Source organism: Camelus bactrianus, chromosome 16, assembly GCF_048773025.1.
Source record: "Camelus bactrianus isolate YW-2024 breed Bactrian camel chromosome 16, ASM4877302v1, whole genome shotgun sequence".
Classification (NCBI taxonomy): Eukaryota; Metazoa; Chordata; class Mammalia; order Artiodactyla; family Camelidae; genus Camelus; species Camelus bactrianus.
In genome coordinates, this window is record NC_133554.1 from 40733885 (window position 1) to 40752917 (window position 19033).

The 19033-nt window shown below is 48.3% G+C and overlaps 1 protein-coding gene across 3 annotated transcripts in view; it reads left to right on the forward strand.

Annotated features, from left to right (window-relative positions):
* Positions 1-19033, forward strand: part of RPH3AL (rabphilin 3A like (without C2 domains)) — a 142496-nt gene that overhangs the window by 13183 nt on the left and 110280 nt on the right. For 2 of the 3 annotated variants that reach the window (XM_074343203.1, XM_074343204.1), the window contains exon 1: positions 5752-5796. The exons of the other annotated variant lie outside the window; for it this stretch is intronic. The gene's annotated coding sequence lies outside the window, so the exon portion shown is untranslated. Of the gene's footprint in view, positions 1-5751; positions 5797-19033 lie in introns of those variants that run through there. 3 annotated transcript variants of the gene reach the window in all.

Genomic DNA, 19033 nt, shown 5'->3' on the forward strand with positions numbered 1-19033 from the left:
ACTTTTTTTTTTTTTTAAAGGCAAAATGGGGAGGAAAAAAAAGTACTGTTGAACTCCAAAGGTGTCAGAGCAGGGAAGGTGAGGGATTGGAAACCCCTCCACCTCATCAGTGTACACTTCATAGGGGGCTGGGGCATTTATAGAAATGTCCTGGGCTGCCTGTATTTCCAAACCAACCTGGAGAGATCCAGTTTGGGAAGCCAGAAGTGAGGGTTTCTGGGTCCTCTAAATGATCCGGTGGCCAAAGGGTACTAGCCATTGGGGCCCTGGATCACTAAGGACACTGGAAATTCTTGGGTTCTTGAGGGGGTGTCCTGCCACCTAACTTGTCCACACTGCCTGTTCCCTATCTCCAACCTTCTGAAAGTGTCATAGGAAACAGATAGAAGGAGCTGTGGTTTATTGGACCAAAAGAACACCATACACCTTGAATTAAGAAGAGTTTGAGCTTTAACCACTAATTCCTGCCAGCGTGTCTCTGGGCACATAAATGAGCACGTCTGTAACCTGAGGACATGAATATCTGTGCCACAGATAATTACATCAATCAGTGGCACTTGGAAATCTATAAAACTCTATAACGAGGATGCATTTTATTCATAAAGTCTTCTGTTAGCAAGCAGTTCCAACTGTGAGTGAATCTGTGGAAGCTAATGTCTATATACCTTTGTCTCACAGACTCAACAGAAAAGCATGTCTTCTTCACACACCTGCACCTAGGTTGCTGATTTTCTTTACTTCTTTTTTTTTTAAATTAATTATTTATTTTTGTTTTTGTTTTGGGGGGAGGTAATTAGGTTTTATTTATTTACTTATTTATTTTAACAGAGGTACTGAGAATTGCACCCAGGACCTTGTGCATGCCAAGCATGTGCTCTACCACTGAGCTATAGCCTCCCCTCCGATTCCCTTTACTTCTTGATGGTGCCTCAGAATTCAGACCCAAGACTGGAAACAACTAGCTGGCTACAATCTGCATCCTTAGCAGTGTGTTTGAGACCCTTTTCATACTGGTCCTGACCCACAATTCTGGGCTTGTTTTCTGCTTCACCTCCCTGTTCTCCACTCCCAACTTTTCAACATTCCCTTTCCTGCCTTCTCTGTGCCTTTGCACCTGCGGTTCCTTCTACCTGCAATGTCCTTTCCCATCTGGCCCACCTGGCAAACTCCTACTCCTTTGAGTTTCTGAACAAGTGTTTCCTCAAAAAAGCCCCCGCTGAGCCCTGCCACACTCTAGTTCACGCCTCTGTGTTTCTTCTGTATCTTATGCAGCCTCAGGGGTAGGATAGCGTAGTGGTTCCGCCACTACCTGGCTGGATGACCTTGGGTATATTTCTTAAGGTGTTTATGTCTTAACTTTCATAGCAGAAAAATGGAGATAAACGATGTCCTATGTCCATGGTACCTGTCTATCAGGTGATCAGTACATGGTAGCCAGCATGTTACAGCAGACACTCCGCTGTCCAGAGATTATTTCATGTTTCTGTTTTCCTTGCTGAACCATGAGGTTCTTGAAGACCAGGTGTTTTACCCATCTTCTTCATGTAGCAGATTTCAGTGCCCCTCCAAGTTGCACATCTGCTGTGGTCTCAGGAACACCAGGCCTTTTTGGCAGCGCGGGGAGCCAATTTGCAGAAGCAACCAAAGGAAATTTGGGAAAGATTTCTTAATAACTAGGATGTCAGTTGGGGCTCCCCTAAGTCTGGAAATCAAAGCAGTCCCATCCCTAATATGAAGCCTTTACTCTCCCATGACTCCCTGCCTTGAGCCCTACGGGTCTTTGTTGTTCTGCACTCTCCTCAACATTTTCTTTGAGTTGTCCACCAAAATCCACTCACACAGAAGTGTCAGAGAGAAAAGCAGACCTTGCTGAGGATTTTGTAGGGGAGCTACCCATTTTTTCTTCTGCAATGTCTAATTTGCCATTATAGATTTCATGTCTAGAAGTTCAGATGGGGTCTTTTTTTTTTTACTTCCATATCTGTACTTAACATATTCAAGTTTTCCTCTAGCTTCTTGAGCATATGAAATAACGGCCTTAATAACTATTTCAGTGCCCTTATCTACAATTCTGTCATCTGTGTTGTGTCTGAATCAGTTTCAATGAATGAGTTTTCTCTTCTTATGAGTTACATTTTCCTGCTTCTTTGTGTGCCTGGTAATGTTTTTATGGGATGCCAGACACTATCAATTTTACCTTGTTGGGTTCAGGATATTTTTGAATTCCTATAAACATTCTTGAACTTGGTTGTGGCAGTTAACTTACCTGGAAAGAGTTTGATCCTTTCCACTTTTGATTTTAAGCTTTCTTAGGTGGGGCCAGAACTGGATTTCTGGACTTAGTCTAAGGTTAATTTTTTCTAGTCCTGAGGCAAGACTCTTAGGGTTCTAACTAGTGGCCCCTGAACTGTGATGTTTTCCACTTTGGCTGTCGGGAACAGGCATTATTCCGCCCTGTGGGGGCCCTGGGAGCTGTTCCCACTAATCCTTTTGGGTGGTTCACCCTCCCAGCCCCAGAAGCTTTCTCCCACATCCGTACTGAGCAGTACTCACTGAGTTCTCAGGGCGGGGGGACCTTCTGCAGCCCTCTAGATTTCTCTCTCTCTGCATCTCTCGCCTCTCTAGCACTCTGCCCTGCGAACTCTAGCTGGTTTCATTTCCCTAGACTCCAGCTCTGTCTCTTCCATTCAGGTTAACCGCTAGACTCTGCCTATTTCTCCTTCTCTGAACCATGGCCTGGACTCTCTCTAGGCAGTAACAGGGTTCACCTTGCTGTTTCCTCTCTCCTGAGGATCACTCCCCTTTGCTGCCTGATGTCCAATGTCTTGAATGTTGTTGTTTTATATGTTTTGCCTGATATTTTAATGGTTTCAGGCATGAAGCTGACTCTGTTTCCTGTTACTCCATCCTGAAGGAAGCAGAAGTCTGGGTAAAAATATTCTTATTTGATTGTGCAAAGAATTTGTTGAACAAATTCAACTTGATGGGGCTGAAACAGGAAATTACCTTGTTTTTCTCGAGGGAGGAAGGAGGAGAGCTCCCTTCTTTCCCTCCCTTAATCTTTTTTCTGTTTTGATCTCCTCCAGATTAGAGCATTTAGGGTTTCTCCAGGAAGCCCTACGCGATACGTTCTCTTTCTCCCTCTGAGCGTCTCCCCAAACGCCGTATCCCGCAGCCTTTGATGACCAGGGTTCCCTTGCCCTACCAGCCACTTTCTTGGTGAGGAACCTCTTCAAGACTGAACCCAGCTCTCTTGCACAGTCTCCTCTCGGTCTTTAGCAAACTCCTCTGGCCTAATAGTGGAAATGCAGGCCTGCCCTACCCTACCCTACCCACTACTGCAAGTACCAAGCAGCACCCTGCCCTCCCCTCCATAATTCTCTAGGCTAGGAAGAGACACAGGCTCTAGGCCAATGGCTTTTAATGATAGGAGGTGGTGGTAGGAGGGTAGACCCTCTTGGGATCATTGACAACACCTGGAGACTGTTTGTCACAACTGGGGAGTGGGTGGCCAGGGATGCTGCAAAACACGTTACAATGCACAGGACAGCCCCTCCCCACTAGATAGGATTAACTAGCCCAAAATGGCAACAGAGCTGTGGCTCGGTGACCGTGTTCTAGGTTCATGTTGGCCCCCAAATCTCCAGGAGGCAGAGTCAACTCCTCTAAACGTCTTTGCTCACCACACTTTCCTCCGGGAGGTACGGAGTGTCACCAGCTCAGCCCACATCTGCGGGGGAGTGCGAGATGCCCATCTTCCGGGCACCCTCAGTTTCTCGAAGGGGTTTTCTGCTTTTGTTGCCCCATCATCCCGTAAATCCATTTGAAGAAAGAGAAGCCATGAGCTTGTTTGGACTAAGTTGCAAAAACAGAGGTGAGGCAGCCATTTTGAACTTCACAGTGGAGGGGTAGGGGGTGGGCGCTCTTTCCCACGCTTTAGAAAGAGGTGTTCTCAAAACAAAGGGCCTCATCAGCAGACTCTTGCCATGACCTTGGGGTGAGAGGCTGCGTGGCAGCTCCTGGTTCGTTGAGGGTGGTGTGTCCCTGTATGGTGGTGTGCGCACACGTGTGCAAGCACGTGTCCCTCTGCAGTGAGCATGACAGGACCCACCACCAAGAGGATGTGGTGATGATGGTGGGGCGGGGTGGAGAAATGGGCTGGGCCCAACGTACTGCCTCCTGCGCCAAGAGGAGAAACACTGGGCCAGGACAGGAGGAAACCTTTTTAATGGAGCTAGGAGGTTGTATCTGCTCTCCCACATGAGCTACCCCAGGACACAGCTAGACAAGTGCTGTTTTGTTACCATCACTGGAACTACGCGGTGAAACCTGGGAAAACAAGGGTTAAGCGAAACAAGTGAGAATCCCCAGGCTGGCCGGAGCCTGGCACACAGCGGAGGGAGGTGCGGGGAGGGGTTTGCTCAAAGTTTTGATACTGAAGGAAGAAAGGCTGGAGGTGGGGATTCACTTTGTCTGAGCCCCAAAGAGGTAGGCCAGGAAGAGGTGCCGCGGGGCGGCCACTTCAGCTCAGCGAAGCAGTCTTTTTCAGGTGGCCGGCAGTCCAAAGAGAGGCTGGGTCTTCCTAGAGATGGTGAGCGCTCTCTCACGGGCTGTGCAAGCAATGGTGTGAAAAACTCCTGGAGGGGTGGTTGTGGGGTGGGTCGTGAGCTAGGACCTGTAGAATCCCTGCAGCTTGAGGTCATAAGGTTAGGGAGGTGATGATGGTGGTGAGCATGACGTTAATAACTCCTGACTGAGCTCTTAGCGTGAACCAGGCCTAGAATCAGGGGCTTCCCCTATATGATCTCGTTCAGTCCTCGCCTCCCTTTTGCACATAAAGAAACCGAGGCTTAGCCACTAGCTACACTGGCAGTTTTAAATTGAAATGAAGTAAAATGAAATGAAATGAAAAAGTCCATCCCACGTGACCAGTGGCTAGTGGACAGCACGGCCTGATGACATCTCCGTCACGGCATAGAGTTCATGGGACAGTGCGAGTTCAGAGAGATTTGCGCACCTGCCCAAGATCGCATCTCCCACAGACGAGATGCAGAACCTAAATGACCCAAGTACTAGTGGAGGCTGCTGTGTGAGTCTGGGAACCAGGACTTCCAGATGTGGTCGTCACTCAGGTACATTTTCTGGGCTTATCTCAGGAAATCAGTTCATAAACAATTTTTTGGTTGAATCGTTTTTCCGGTAGAGAATGAAGGGTGACAGGGCCTCAGCGCTGCGCCTCCGTGCTTCTCACTCCCACCCCACCTGGACACAGAGCCAGGCACCAAGGCTCAGAGTGGGTGGAAGCGGACACTGTGGCAGATGTTCCTGAAATGGTGGAGCAAGACACTGGGCTGATGAAGCTTTAGGGTGTCGTTGTTGTTTCCTTTAGTGACTGTGGCAAGTTGCCTCAGTTTGTCCATCAATCAGTGGAGCGTTCATTCATTCAACAAATGCGCGTTGAGCTTAGCTGATGCCAGGTGCTGTCTCAGGCCCCGGAAGTCATAGAGCCCTCCTTTTGCCTCCTGGGGTTGTTAGGTTGGGTCATTTGAGGGCTTGGGGGCTTGAAGCTGCCTGGGGAACAGACAGTAATATTTGTAACCTAATAAGAGGAAGGGGCCGTTGAGACCGGTTCCATGGCAAGGACAGCCACCCAGAGGGGCCCTGGCCTACAGGGTGCCCCTCAGCCCGCTTCTCAGGCCCCAGGCCGGGGCGGGGCGGGGCGGGGCGGCCACCGGGTTCCCGCGGCCGCCGCCAGAGGGCAGCCAGGGAGCGCGCCGGCGGCCGGCGGGACCCCAGGTGAGTCTGGCTCCAGGGGGGGTGCCCCCGTTTCGGGGCCGAGTGTGCGAGGACTGGGGAGTGCGTGAGGCTCGGTGGCGGGGACCTCGGGGGCACGCAGAGCAGCCCCGGAGCGGCGGGCGAGCGCCGGGAGCTGTTGCGCACGGGGTGGGGGCGAGCCCGGGGGCGGCGGGGCGCGCGCAGGGCCCGAGCCGCGCTCCCTGCTTCCTTCCCTCCCTCCCGCCTCGCGCGCCCGCAACCCGGGGCTGGTCTCGAGCGGCCCGGGGCAGCGCCTGGGCCCGGCCCCCGAACGCCTGGCGCTCCGCGTCCGGCTCGCAGCCTGCCGGGGGCCCTCGGGGAGGAGGGGGCCGGTCATCCGCCCGCGCTGAGGGACCGCGGGGCCGGGCGGGGGCGGCCGAGTGGGGGAGGGAGCGGGCGGCCGAGGGCGGCGGCGACCAGCAGGCGGCGCTGCGGCGAGCGCTCCGGCGGGCGCGTCAACAAGTGCGGTGTTTACCGAGCGCCTGCGAGGCGCGCACGTGTGCAGGAGGGGCCTCGGGGCCTCGCGGGGACGGCGCGCACCGCCCCTCCGCGCTCGGCCTCGCTTTCCGTGAGGAGCCCAGGTGATGGGCGTGGGCACCCGGGCGGGCCTGGGCCCTGGCCCTTGCGGCTTTCGCCCCTGGTTAGGTGGTCAGGATGGCACTTGGTGAACAGGAGGGTGTGAGGAGGGCGGGATGGAGATAGCTCTCGCTGGCCAGACAGGATTCCTCGCCACCTCTCAGCCTGAGAGTCCTGCCCTAGGTTTTTTTTTCCAGTCCTCCCGAAACCCTGTGCTCTCCTGTGGGGCCCACCTCTTTTTCCCAGGCCAAGGTTTGGAGGAAGTGTAGAAATCCACCCCGGGTGCCTCACTGCCTTCAGGATGAAGGCTCTGGGCTCACAGCGGTGCTGGTGACACCTGAGCTGTTGGGGTGGAACCCTTCTTTGGGCTGCAGCGAGGTCTCTGATGGAAGTTGGAGAATTTTGTCCCTTGCCTGGCTGCTCAGATGGCTGAGGACCTGCGTGGTCTGTAATACTTCCATCCTCCCCCCGCTCCCCCCCAGTCCCGGAGGTAGCCCTGGAGAGGGGTGTGATGCTGGAGGTGGAAACCCATCCTCAGGGAGTTCAGGGCCAGGGGGATTCAGGGAGAGATCAGACTCCATCTGTGTAGCTACTTGGGAACCTCCCAGCATCCAGAGATCTGGGGGAGTCAGGGTGTCCCTGGACACCCTGGTAAGAGCATTGGCAGAGCCAGGGCTGCAGTCCAGTCTCTGCCCCTCCCTCCCCCACACCTTGGGCGATTGTGCCCTTCCCCGGGTGTCCATGCCCCCTCCATCCTCCTGCCTCTGACATCCCCTTGGCCTCCCATCTCTTGGAGGAAAAATCACATTCATCGGAGCAATAAGCTTCATTTCCTCTTTTCTCTCACTGTGACATTTTCCCGACAAGTGCTCTGCACCTGCTGCCTGCCTCTTGGCTCCATGCCGCCCCTCTTAATCCTTCACGCCTGGCTCCTGGCCCCACCACTTGCTGAAACTGCTTCCCTGAAAGTCAGCTTGTTTCCAAACACCACTCTTTTGTTGGCCTGGTCCTGCTGCCGGTCCTTCTACCCAGGAAGCAGACCCCGGTGGGCCTGTGCTGTCTTTGCAGCCATCTCAGCTGTGGTTTTTGGGACACCCCTCTCTCCTGGTTTTGTTCGTATTTCTCCATCGTTTCTTCTCCTCTTCTGACCCCTCTTCCCGCTTTTCTGGGATGTTTTGTGAGCCCTCGTGTTTAGCTTCTCAGAGAAATGGCATCAGGAGCCTTCAGGAAAGTCCCCCCGACCCTGGATTTGAGCTCTAGTCCTGGCTCCTTGGATGCCCAGTGACACCCCAAACTCGGCATGTCCTCCTCGCAGGCAACTGCCCTCTCTCACTCCTCAGCGGTGGGTCCTCCCTCCCCCACCCCTTGCCTTTGTCACACTGTTCCCTGAATTGTCTCGCTTTTCCCTGCACCTTTGTGACTAGGCAACTACTCCAGGCCTTAAACATCTCAGGCCAGAGTTCAGAGGCCCTTTAACTTGTCTGATGCTAGAATCCCTTCCAGCCCCACCGTCCATCTGGCATGTTGCCTCTAGACCCATGGTCCCTGGCTAACTGCTGCTTTTCCCCTGTCACTGACCCTCTCCCCTGGGAAGTCTTCAGAGGCTCCCAGTTTCCTCCCGCACAAAGCTCAGCTCCTCCACCTCGTTTAGTTCCTCAGTCACGTGGCCTCAGTCTCTGGAACGAATTTCCAGTCCTCAGACTTCTTCCCTCTCTACCGTGGTTGGCCCTCTTGGCCTTAGTTTTTGGGACCCAGCTCAGAGGATGTCTCCTGGGAAAGCTTTGCCTCTCCTAGCTGCACTGGGGACCCCTTCCTTGGCCTCAGGACCGCAGCTGTCTGTCTGCTGTTCACAGTTCCCTTTGTGTCCCTGAACCCTCTTTCCTTCCTTCTGGATCCCCAGGATCAGTACGCTGGTACCCTGTCAATGCTCAGTGAAGAAATTGCCTTCCCCAGACCTCCAAGAATATCTCCGGTCATCCTTAAGAGTCTGGTTCATGGCCCACCTCCAGATTCCCACTGGCCTGCACTCCTGCTGGGCTCACGGATGGATTCATTACACTTTGTGCCACCCAATTTGATCTTTTGTTATCTACTGTTAGCCTCTGATTGTATCATGGGTGTGAGAGATGCTTTTCCAGCTCTTAATCATAGCAGCTGTTTATCGAGTGGTCAGTACGTGCTGGATGTGCACTGCTCTTTCCAAGCTGATCTTCCCTTGTGTGTGTTATCCTTGCAACACCCAGAGGGATCGGTGCTACGATTCTTATCTTTGTTCTGCCTGTGAGGACACAAGCCCAGTGAGGACCAGGGACCTGCCTAAACCTCACAGCTTGTAGGTGGCCAGAACAGAGGTTGGAACTCAAGTCTGTCTGACTCCTGAGCCTATTTTTTGATAGTAGGATTTGCTGCTTGTCCAGGAAAGCATATGCTTCAGTCTAGGGAGTGTGTTACAGGTCCTCTTGGCACCTGGCCCAGGTGTTTGGGAAGTACTGGTGGTGGGGTTGCCTGGTTGCTTGGGACTCCGCTGGACTCCAGGAAAGGACTCTGGGACAGAAGCAGATGGTTAATGGTGGGACCAGTGACTAAGGGAGACTGTGACAACTGTCCCAGAGGCCTTTGAAACAGGCTGTGTGTGTGTGAACGTGTGTATGTGTGTCTTAGGTAAAAGTTGTGGAACAGAGAACCCCCATGGAGCCCTCAGATCATTTCTGTCTCTTTGGACACTTTTAATGCTTTTTTTTTTTTTTGGTAAACAAAATCAGCGCCACCTTCCACATCCCCAAACAGTTCCACCTTCAACTAAGTTTCTTTAGGCGCTGCCCTGCCCATCCCTTCACAGGTCACTGTCATATGAAAATGAGTTCCTGCTGTGAAACACTGTTGCCATGGCAACCAGTAGTGCAAGTCTCTTGCTCCAAGGTCTCTGCACCATTTGCTTTGATGGGGCTTTTTCAGCCTTTGTCGCCTAAAAAAAAAAAAATTAAATATTCTACTTTACACTCCTTTTGCATGGACATTTAAAACATTTGTTTCTTTCAGGCAGCGATTTCTAGGCACTGTTAGTGCCCCAGCAGCTTGTCACCAGACTGCTGGCACACCATTAACAATGACCCCAAATGGTGCCTCTGGTTTAGGTCACCTGCTGAGTGAAATCCAGTGCCCTGTGGGTACAAGGCCAGTGGCTGCGGCCTCCATGCATCCTCAGTGTCTGGAGAGGCAGAAGGAGAGCCGTCTGGTGGTGGGGAGGGCTTGTTGAGACAGCTCTGTTCCAGTTGGAGGTGGTGACATTGTTTGTCTTTAGAGGCTGTCTCCTGTGGGAGGGCCTTGTGCACCTCTCCTGGCAGGGCGCTCAGAAAGACAGGGTGCCTTTGGCAGTAACCACAGCTACTAACTTTGATGAGTGCTTACTGTGTGCAGACCCTGTTCCCTTATTTAATCCTCAACCCAGTAGAAGCAGCAGTCTTATTATTTTCCCCATTTTACAGGTAGGGAAAATGATGCACAGAGAGGTTAAGTGCTTGCCCAAGGACACACAGCAAATAGGCAGTAGAGTTGGGCTTTAGCCCTAGGAAGCTGGACTCCTGTGGCCAGTGCTCTTTACTTGGCACCACATAGATAGTGAAAGGACTATGTTTTAAAAAATGAAAGGGTGAATTGGAGAGGTCAGAGCGGTTAGCTTTCTCAAGATTTGATTTAAAGCAGTAGTTTTCAACTTATTATGTCTTCTGAGAGGCAAAAGGCTGCAGTGAAAAGGCATGTACTAGAATGTTCACAGCAGCACTGTTTGTAATGGCCAACAAACTAGAAATCAGCCAATGGCCATGGGCAGTAGGATGGACAAATACACCGGGGTGAATATGTGGAGCAGAACACCGTACCCCAGAACAGTCTACAGCCACACGGAACAGTGTGGACGAATCACACAAACACTGTCGAGCAAAGGGGCCAGATGGAAAAGAGCATGTAACATGTGGTTTCATTTATATAAAGAGCAAAAAAAGGCAGAATGAGTATAAGGTGTTGGAAGTCAGGGTAGTTGGTCCCAGGGGCACAAGGAAGGCTCCTGGGAGGCTGGTGATGTTCGGTTTCTTTATCTGGGTGTTGGTCATATAGGTGTGTTTATATTCTCAAAATTCACCAATTTTGGTATGTGTACTTGTGGGTGTGTGTGGGTGTGTGTGTGAGATACTTCTATATCATTTACCAAAACGGAAACAGACAGCAGTGGCCCTAAACACAGGAATGAATACCGACGCTCCATTCCCTTATAGGGGCATCACTTCCTTTGACATCACTGTACCTGGAATCTTGGATTTCTTCGGAGAGGTGGAAGGTGATGTGAGGGTGGGAGCCCAGGTTCTGGGTTGGAGTTTGGCTTTGGGGATGTGGGAACAGGGCCAGGGGCAGCTCTGGTTTCCTCCCGTCCCCCTCCACTCTGTTGGATTTGGGGTGAGTTTGCAAAGCTAGGAGGTGGCTGGTTGGATTCCACTAAGTCCATGAAGTGGTCCTTTTCTCTCTGTTGTCAACAGAGACTAGGGGTCAAGGAGGTGATGTGTTTCGCCTTCTGCTGGTTGAAGGGTGTCTGGTTGCCGTGGAGAAACCGCAGCACACAGCTGACGCTGCAGCCCTCTGCACAGACATCCTCACCCCTCCCATAGCCGCGCACTGCCTGCAGAACACAGTATTTCAAGGATTGCACCAGCCTAGAGTGTAAGTGGTGTTCACTGGGAGATCAGCCCCTCCTTTCACATGGCAGTTATAAGCTGCTAAAAATACTGGAGCACCTTATGTAAGACGGCCCTTACGTAGTTATCACCTTATGTAAAAGCACTTAGTAACCACGGACAATTAATGAATCAGTGTTGCGGTGACCGTGGGGGACATCACCATGGAGTTGGTGGCTGACTTGCCAGGTGAGGAGGGTGAATGACCATCAGTATCCAGCCCCGCCTGACTCCCTCAACTGCGCTCACACCTCATTTATATGTCCATGCATTTTCACCTTTGGGCCTGGCCCATCCAAGCAGCCGAGTTGATGCCAGGGTTTGTACACTTTCTTCTTGCTCAGCCCTCATCCCCTTCTCATTTACTGATAGAGCATCCTCTGAAGCTCAGAAGGGGCTCAGAGGGCCTCCTCCCCATTCAAGAGTCCCCTCTGTGAGGAGCCAGGAGGGTGGCCATTGGCTTGAGTGCTGCCTGTGAGCAGGGCAGCCCATCTCATAGTTGGATGATGTTTGAATAGTTAAGGGAGAGCGATGGGACAAAACCAAGGTGCAGAACATGCCAGGTTGGCCAAAAGCTGAAACTGACAAGAAGACATTTCACAGTGATCAGGTTTTTAAACCCATGTGATCGGAGGCTTGGAAAGGACAGCAATTTGGAAGGACCTGTTAAAGTAAAAAGCCCTATATCATAGGATTCTACCTCTCAGGATCTGTCCTAAAGGAACCATGGCATGTGTACAGAGGTGAGGACGTTCTGGGACAGCCTTTGTGACAGTTTGCAGTCAGCAGTGAAAAACGGTGCATGCGCGGTTTGAATGTTTGCTGGTGGTAGGATCCGTCTGTTGACTCACATTTTCGTATGGGGAAGACTGCAGTTTTGTTTTTTTTAATTGAAGTATAGTCAGTTACAAAGTGCCCATTTCTGATGTACAGTGCAATGTCCCAGTCATGCATATACATACATACATTCATACTCTGCAGCTTTGAAAAAAAATTAGTTAGACCTTTCTGTAACAATAGTGATGAATCTCTAAGATTATAAGGTGAAGAAAACAAGTTTCTAAGTGCTAAGTACATTATGATGACTTTTATAGAAATGGATACACATAGTCCCCCATACTTCATGTGAATACAAATACCTGTAACACACATCTACACGTGAAAGCATACAAAAAGGTCTAGAAAAATGCATTCCAGACTTATAGCTGTTCTCTCCATGGAAGGGGGAGGGGACCCAGGATTGTATGTGTGTTGGGGGAGGGGGATGATCAAAGAAAAATTTAGCCTTCTCTGTCATTTTAAATTTTTAAAATAATTTGATTGATGTATAATTTATATACCTCAAATTATTCATTCATCTTCAGTATACAATCTGTTTTAAATTTTTTAAAGGGAAAGTAATTATATAATTAAAAATTAATGTCTAATTTAACCCTCTTCCTGATGCAAGAAGCCTTCCTCTGTCCATCCCTGAGGCATGGATGGAGTGTGAAGCAAAGCTCATTGTATGGTGTTTTGCATTTAGGGGCAGCTCATATAGGTAGAAATTCTTTCCTCTTTTGAGCTGAGATCTGCCTCTTTGTCACTCTGCTTTTGGGTCTGTCTCTTTGGTGCTATCTCAGGTAAGTCTGCCCTTTTGCAGGGGGCAGAGTTTTCACTGGTACAAGACCTCATTCCTGCCTCCTCTGGGAAGAGGGACTTGCCTCTTTTAGGGCTTCCTTGTAGAGTCTGTAGGGTGATAGGGACCACAGTCCAGGCTGTGCTGGGCACCTGTCTTGTCAACCATCTGCCTAAAGTTTTGCAGAACTGGACCCATTGTCCCTAATGTTGCTTGAACATGACGTAACACTTTTTAAAAAATAATGGTTTATTTTTTTTTGAATCTTAAAAGTAATTCATATTCATTATGGAAAATTTCAAAAATACACAAAAGCACAAAGAAGAAAATAAATATCTGCGATTCCCAACCTCCAGAGATAACCACTGTTTAATGTTTAAAGGTTGAGATCACTCTATAGAGATTATTTTATAACCTGCATTTTATTTAACATTTTCTTACCCCAGGAATATTAACTGAGATATATGTAATATAATTTTTTCTCAATCCAGTGTTTGTTTTTCTTGTTATTATTAAACTTGGAGAAGTTTCTAATGTTTATGTAGTGTTGTGGACTGAATATTTGTGTTCTCCTGAAATGCATATGTCAAAGCCCTAATTCCAGTGTGGTGATATTTGGAGATGGGAGTTTGGGAGGCAGTTAGGGTGAGGTGAGGCCACGAGGATGGGGCCCTCCTGATTAGACTAGTGCCTTTATAAGAAGAGATACCAGAGAGCTCCTTCCTGCCATCCCCCCCATGCAATGAAGAAAGGCCAGCTGAACACACAGCAAGAAGGCTGCTGTCTACAAGCCAGGAAGTGAGCCCTCACTGAGAACTGAACTGGCTGACACCTTGATCTTGAACGTCTAGCCTCCAGAACTGTGAGAAATAAGTATCTGTTGTTTAAGTCACCCAGTCGATGGTATTTGCTTGTGGTGGCCCGAGAAGACTAACCCACATGGTTAAGTCCATCAGTCCTTTCATTGTATGATTTCTTCCCTTGCTTTTGGGTTTGAAAGGTCTTCCCCACCCCAAGTTCAGATAAATATTCGCCTGTATTTTCTTCTAGTTCTTCATTTGGTGTCAGCTTTTCTTTTCAGCTCTCTCTTTTCCATTGAGCTCTAATCCTACCAAAATTTACTTTATTTTATAGTATGAAGTCGGACTCTGATTTTATCTCTTTCCAAATTGTTGAGCAATTCTTTTAGTTCAATTCCTCTTCCTACCAACTACATTTGAAAATTCATTTTTATTTTTTGAATATTCAGTTGACCCTTGAATAACGTGAGTTTGAACTGTGTGCGTTCACTTATATGCAGATTTTTGTCATTAAATAAGTACTGCACAGTCCGGGGCTGGCTGAATTCGAGGATGTGTCACCATGGATATGGAAGGCCGAGGGTAGAGTTATACAGAAATTTTTGACTGCACGAGGGCAGGTGCCTCTGACCTTCCGACCCCATGTTATTGAAGGGTCAACTGTACATTACAATCAAAAACAATGACAAACAATGAGAGTCTCCCTCTCCTTCTCCCATAGCCTCCCAGGTCCAGTAACCTGTGTTACTGGGTTAGTAGATTTCGGTCTTGGACACTAGGTTTCCTTCTGCCTTCCCCCGACTGACTCTAAATGGTGGCTTTATCGTAGAGCAAACCCTATAGGGGCTTCCAGGTTTCTCTTTTTTCATTAACCGATCTTTTTTCCTTCCTCTATCACATTTTTTTTTATTATGACTTTACAACACCTGGCAGTGCAGATTCTTTCTCAACATCTTTTTGGTTCTGCATGCCTACTTATTCATTCTTCTTGGTGAAATTTATAATCATTTTATAGCTTTTCTACACATATCATTAGAATGTAATTTGGAGTGACATTAAATTTATAAGATAATAATATTGAATTTTTCTCCCTAGAACTATGGTCTGTCCCATGTTGATTCATGTCTTCCTTCCTCTTTTTTTTTTTTTTTTTAATCACATCCACTAAAGTTTCCTAGATTACTTTATGGGGGTTGTGAACATTTCTTGTTACGTTTGTTCCTAGGTGCCTTTTTTTTTTTTTTTTTTTTCACAATCTAAATACATCATTCTCTCTTTATTCTCACCCTTCCTTTATATCAGTGAGTCTTTTTGGGGGGTGGGTAATCAAGTTTATTTATTTATTTTTAGAGGAGGTACTGGGGATGAACCCAGGACTTTGCATGCTAAGCATGCACTCTACCACTGTTCCTAGGTGTTTCATGTTTTTTTATTGCTAGAGAATGGGATCATTTCTCCCTGATCTTATTTATAATTGGGTATTGTTGGGATATAAGAAAGTATTTAATTTAAAAAATTATTGTGAAATCTCTCTATATATACAAATGCAAATAAAACATGTATGTACAGTTTAAAGAAGAAGAAAAAAGCAGACATATGCCCCGCTAACTGAAGAATTAGAGCATCAACAGCCCTTTAGAAATTGCTTTTATGTCTCTCCTTAGGTGAGTCTGCGTCTCTCCTCATCCCCAGGGGATACTCCAGCCTGAATTCTGTTATCATCATTAACCTGCTGTTCTTTACAGCCTTACACTGTAGGTTTATGTCTTTAAAGAATATGTTTGTTTGTTTTTTTTAAATTGAAGTACCATCAGTTACAATGTGTCAATGTCCCAGTCATGCATATACATACGTATATTTGGAAACAATATGTTTTTTAAATGTTAGATACTTTTGAACTTTTATAAATGCAGTCACAATGTATTCCAGTTTTTTAATAGGTCCATCTGTGTGTTCTTGAGATTCATCCTGTAGTATGTAGCCATAGTTCATTCCTTTTTTTTACTGCTCTGTGTAAAGGTACTCAGTTTACTTATCCCCTCCACTTGTTGATGGGCATTTGGGTTGTTTCCGCTTTTCTTCACTGTTGCCAACATCTTTTCTGTGTGTGAGTTTCTCTAGGATGTGTACTTGGGAACAGGATGGTGAGGTCATAGGGTCTGTGTGTCTTCACCTTCCCTTGTTCTCCGGAGTCTGAAGCAGTGTGTCTTTCCTCCAGCCCTGGACCAGAATGCTTATTCCTCTACGCCCTCACTATTATTTAGTACCATCCACACTTTCAGTTTTTGCCAGTGTGCTAAGTGTGAACCAGTATCTCATGGTGGTTTAACTTGGCGTTTTGGTGATTACTGCTCAGGTTGAACATGTTTATGGGCTACTTGTGTTTACTCATTTACACGCCCGTACTTTTCTTTACCCATTTTTTTTCCTATTAGATTATTGCTGATTCATAAAAGATCTTCCCATATTCCCATTCTGATACAAATCCTTTGTTTATTATGTGGTGCAAATGCTTGTCTCGGTGTGTGGCTTGCTTTTTCACTATCTTAATAGCATCTTTTGATGAACAAAACAGTCAGATACTTTAGCAAGCTTATCATTAACTGGGTTTCAATATTTGTTTATGTTTCTTTTGTTTTGTGGTAAAATGTGTGTACGGTGAAATGCACAAATCTTCCGTGTTTCATCCAAAGAGGTCAGATAAATGCATATGTCTGTGCAACCCAAACCCCTATCCAGTTAAAGAACATGGCCATCACTCCAGAAAGTTCCCTCATGCCTCCTCCCAGGCAGGACCCTTCCCTGCACTCCCAGAATCAACCATTCTGATTTTTCCCCCAGGTCAGTTTTGCCTGTGCTGGAAGTTCATATAAATGAAATCGTACGGTATACACTCTTTTGTCAAGGTCTTCTTTCACTCTGACTTGACATATGTTTTGAGATTCTTTCCTGTTGTTATGTTGTATCAATAGCTGCTTCCTGTTTATTGTGGAGCAGTATTTCACTGTATGAATATGTATAATTTGCTTATCCATTCACCTCTTAAAATTTTTTCTTTTCTTTTGGTGGGGGGAAGAAATTAGGTTTGTTTATTTAATGGAAGTACTGGGGATTGAACTCAGGACCTTGTGCATGCTAGGCATGCACTCTACCACTGAGCTACACCCTCCGTGCCTCCATTCACCTATTAATAGAGCCATAGAGCCATGGGCTGTTTTTAGTTTTGGGCTATAATAAATGGAGTGGCCGTAAGTCTTCTAGTTAACACATATTTTCATTTATCTTACATATGCTGTTGTTTATCCCTAACTTTAAATTGAGTTCCCAGTTTTGAAATAATTTTCTCTCTGTCCCCAGTGGAAAGTTAATGGAGAACACCAGCTTAATTTAGAAGGTGAAAGGTAGGTGTATGTATTATTTTCCAGACTTCATTTTTGGAAACCAGGTTCATTTCTCTTGCTCCTCGGTGTAGAGCACAGAGGTTAGGTGAGGGGGCGTCTGGTGCGGCGATCAGAACACTAGGGCTAGACCCCCAAATTCTTTCATGCCATCCCTCAGGAATCCTTTGCCTAAGAAGGCTCAACATTGAAATTGTTCTGCTCTAAGTGGGGCCTCATTTACAGGTAAAATAGGAAATGAATTCTCTCCTGGTTTCTTTACTGTCATCGAATCACACGGGTTAGTGACAGGAAATGACCCAATTTCAACTGGTCTGAGTTGTCAGTGCTTGTCCTTGTTAATGTCAGGATCTGGGCTGGTATTTGATCAGAGGGACGGTGCCGTGGGTGAGGTTCGCCCAGGAAAGGTCAGAGATGAATGTGAAATTCTTTTGAACCCCAAATGGCAGCACTCCATCCAGGCTGTGTCTTGGAGCAGCCACCAAGCTGCCCACGTCTCCCAGGTGTCCTTCCTCTGCTTTTCTCGAGAGGCAGTTCCCACGGTGACCTTCTCTCCCCACCAGTTCTAATCCTGCTGGTGGTTGGCCTCATTCACAGAAGCCACTGCTGGAGGGCCGATGACTCCTGCCTGGACACGAGGACCTTTTTCCCATTTTCTGGGCTTGTAAGGACCTTGCACTTCTAACTTGAGCACAGTAGAAAATGGATGTGGTGCTTAGCCACACGATCCCCCCATCTCTAGGGTTCCGTGGAGTAGGTAACTAGCGGCTTTGAGTATCTTGCTTGGCCAGAGCTGCTGCAGGTGGCTGTGGACGTGGTGGGCTGCCAAAGTCATCTTTGCCGGTTGAGGGCCATATGAGGGGACTGCATGGAAGAGGGCTTCGATTTGCAGCTTATGATGGTGATTTTCTCACAAACGGACATGAAACATCTTGTTTTAGCATCATCAGTCTATGACAGCAATTTTCTCCATGAAGGGGCATCTCCTCTTCCGTCACATAAAAGGGCCTTGTGGTCTGGGATGGCCTCAGGCTTCCCCAGACTTCAGGTTTGGGTGTCATGGGTTGAACTGGGTCACCTTCAACAGGGTGATGGGGCATAATTTAGCAAAAGGGGAAACTTGGGAGTGAGAAGGTCCTGTATGGACTCTAAAATGCCTTTATAGAATTAAGACTTTGCATCTAGGTCACTCTGAGGTCAGGGCAGAGAGGACAGGCCCATGGGGCAGCCAGGACTCAACCGTGGGCTGACTTGATATCCAGAGCACAGGCTCACACAGCAGCTTGTCAGGGGCTGAAGGTTTGCACTCCAGGGACCATCGCCTTAGAGGATGTTCACTGGACCTCACTCTCAATGGGGGGCTCTGCCAACAGATGTAGAATGTGGACTCTCAGTGTGGGAATCTGGGGCAGGCATGGGGGTGGGGAGCAGATTGAGGCAGGTTGGAGGAGCTGGAAGTAGATTCAGGGAGGGCTGGCTGGCATGAGGGACGTGGTGAGAGTGTAGGTTTAGTGGGAAGGAAGGTCAGGTGCATCTCCAGAGGTTGGCAGATGGGAATTGAGTCGGGCCCTCTGCAGAGGCTCATCACACAGGCCAGGCCAGCAATGGGCAGCCTTAGGACAGATCTTCAGAAGTGCGGGGGATGAGGCCTCAACAAGGAGGAGAGTTGGCCAGAAGCCCAGTGCTCAGTGTCTCCAGATGTGGGTGGGCCCAGCACGAGCAAGGCAGAAGCTGAATTGCTAAGTGGCTGAGGGCTCCACTCTGGGTTCAGACTTGTAGGCTTTCATCCTGGCTCTACTACTCGCTCACCCTGTGGTCTTAAGAAGTTGTTTTGCCTCTGTGGACCCCAGTTTCCTCATCTGTAAAATGGAAGTAATAACACTATGTGTCTCATTGTCCAGAGGACTAAATGAACAGCTGTGTACAAAGCATTTGGAACAGTGCTTGGTGCGTGGATGGTGGTTATTATTGTTAGTATTGAGGTCTCCCCAGTTTGGCCTGATGTGTGTCCTTTGGCCCCCGAGCTGCCTGCAAATGGGGCTCACACTCAGCCTTGAAGGCTGCTGCTTTCATTTTATATTGAATTCTGCAGCCCACGTGCTT